The sequence below is a fragment of the Babylonia areolata genome, chromosome 4 (genome assembly GCF_041734735.1).
Source record: "Babylonia areolata isolate BAREFJ2019XMU chromosome 4, ASM4173473v1, whole genome shotgun sequence".
Taxonomy (NCBI): domain Eukaryota; kingdom Metazoa; phylum Mollusca; class Gastropoda; order Neogastropoda; family Buccinidae; genus Babylonia; species Babylonia areolata.
Window position 1 is genome coordinate 57,078,356 of NC_134879.1, and position 2,500 is coordinate 57,080,855.

A 2,500-nucleotide genomic window follows, 5' to 3' on the forward strand; every position below is an offset into this window, starting at 1 on the left:
TCTCTCTCTCGACTAGGAGCTGCGTTCCACCACCACTAATATTTCTTTCTATTCCACCGGCTCTACTGCTCACGTTCCCGAGCACAGTTAAGTGAGCTTTGCCTTGCTTTACCCCTTTCCACCACCACCACCCCTACTACTACCCCACACTACCACCTCTACCTCTCTGCTTCCCTCTCCACCCCACACCACCTCACCCCCCACCCCTTCAATCCCCCCGTCTCCCACTTTCTGCCAGACACCCCACCGGCACAGTTGTAAACTCCCAGCAGCGCTGGCTGGCAGAAAAACATCTGGGCATGGGTGCCAGTGGAACTTCTCTCTCCTGCTTTGGGGGGTTCTGTAAGGGATGTGTGTGTGTGTGATTGTGTGTGTGATTGTAGGTGTGTGTGTGTGTGTGTGTGTATGTGTGTGTTGTTTGTTTGTTTTTGTTTGTTTGTGTGTGTGTGTGTGTGTGTGTGTGTGCACGCGCGCGCGGGAGTGTGTGTGTGTGTGTGTGTGTGTGTTTAGTGTGTATGCGTGCGCGCACGCGATTGTGTTTGTGTGCCAGTGTGTGTGTGTGTGTGTGTGTGTGTGTGTGTGTGTGTGTGTGTGGAAGGAAAAGTAGGGTGGTGAGAACTGATAAAGTGTTCAAACTTTTTGAATAATTCATTTTAGCATGGTTGGTTTTGTTCCTTTTAAATAGACCTATTTGATTGCTGACCTTTCGATCATTTATTTCATTTCGATCATTTATTTCATTTTAGGGGGTGTTGCCGCTATTGTTGTTGCTGTCACGGTTTGTATCGCTGACCTAGTTTTTCGGTCCCAGTTCAGTGTCATACCACGTGCAGCTGGGACTTCGTTGGCCTTTCTTTTTCTTCAGTCTTCATATCTTCTTTGTCAACTTGTCCTCAGAAGCAATTTTCTTCTTATTCTAACCGGATCCTGGCAAGCTAATCCCCACCCTACTTTTCCGACCGACTCTTCTCGTAAGTCTAAGGGAAGACTGCAAAACGGATGGGGGAGGAAGAGACAGACAGACAGAAAGAGACAGAGATAGACGTCAGCAGAAAGAAAAGTATGAGACACAGACACAGAGAGAGACAAACAGACCTGCTGGAGACAGAAAGGGAGACCGAGAGAGATACACAGAGAGAGAGAAAGAGAGAGCCGAGATCCCATAATGGGCCTCTCCATCACTAACGGGATTCACAGACTGAGATTCCACGCTTCGCATCCGGAGGGGTGTGGGGTTGGGGGGGGGGGGGGAGGAGGAGAGAGAGAGAGCGTGTGCTTCTCTCCCAAAGACACAGAAGCAACACGGGCTTATTCCCCTATACTACTACTAGCCCCCCTCCCCCCCCCACACACAGACCCTCCCACACACACTCACACACACACACACTTCTCACATGCATGTGTGTAGCAGAAGAAGAGGCAGTCACAGTGTAGTTCCGTAGTTGTTGTAGTTTGTGGAGGCCAAGGAAGCGACACGGAGAAGAAGAATCAGAGAGTTACTATGGTTCCTTGGTGGTGTTAGGATGGGTGGGTGAATACTTCCCTTCCCACATTTGTGTTCAGTCGCTCTGTGGTGGTGGTGATGGTTGGTGTGAGGGTTGTGTTGAAGGAGAGAGAGAGAGATCACGGATTTCGGCCGGACATACGTTTTGTGGACTACTAACCTTCAAGAAGTGTTTGTTCATTCATTCATCTGTCTCCAACCACAACCAACCCGTTACACCATACCAAAAAGAAAAAGAAAAAAAAAAGTTTTGTGTTGTGGAAGCTTGACGGGTTGAAATCAAGGAAGGAAGGGTCAATGCAAAGAGAAGAAGGAACTGAAGAAGTGTGACAAGCAACAAGCACGTCCTCGGTCATACAGTAAGTAGCTTTTGTGTGTGTGTGTGTGTGTGTGTGTGTGTGTGTGTGTGTGTGTGTGTGTGTGTGTGTGTGTGTGTGTGTTAGCTTGGCCATGAGAATGAAATAAATGAAGGAAGGAAAAAAGAAAGAAAGATAAAGAGAGAGAGGGAAAGGGAAAAAGGGGCGTCCGTCGCTCGTTTCCCCCAATCAGCTACTTAATCTGACTAGCTTCCTGTCAGCCTCGGAACTACTTAACTTACTCCCCCCCCCCCCCCCCTCATCAAACGGAGGCCACCTACATTTTTTGGGGTTTTTTTTGTTCCTCCCCCTTTCTCTTTGAGGGATCAAAGCTTAAGCCGCCCCCTTCCCACCCCACCCTACCCACCCATCCCCACTCTCCCCTCCGCCTTCATCCTCCCCCTCCCCCCACACCCTTTTGTGCTGGCCCCACCTTCCTCTTCATCCTTCCTTCTTCTTCCCCCCCCCCCCTCCCCCACTACTACTGCTGTCCCGAGTCAATCACTCTACTCGTGATTCAGTTCTGGAATTCCAGTCAATCTTCATCTTGTTGCTCGCTTGCTTGTTTCTTGTCTTTTTTGTCTTTCTTGTGTGGTGTTAGATGAAACTGAGTCGAGGATGAAGAAGAAGAAGAAGAAGA

General features: G+C 49.2%; 1 protein-coding gene across 1 annotated transcript in view; it reads left to right on the forward strand.

Moving 5' to 3' along the window:
• Positions 1–1,342: 1,342 nt before the first annotated feature.
• LOC143281767 (homeobox protein six1a-like) overlaps positions 1,343–2,500 on the forward strand; it is a 65,659-nt gene continuing 64,501 nt past the window's right edge. Inside the window, exon 1 of the mRNA XM_076587052.1 lies at positions 1,343–1,863. The gene's annotated coding sequence lies outside the window, so the exon portion shown is untranslated. The remainder of the gene's footprint in view (positions 1,864–2,500) is intronic.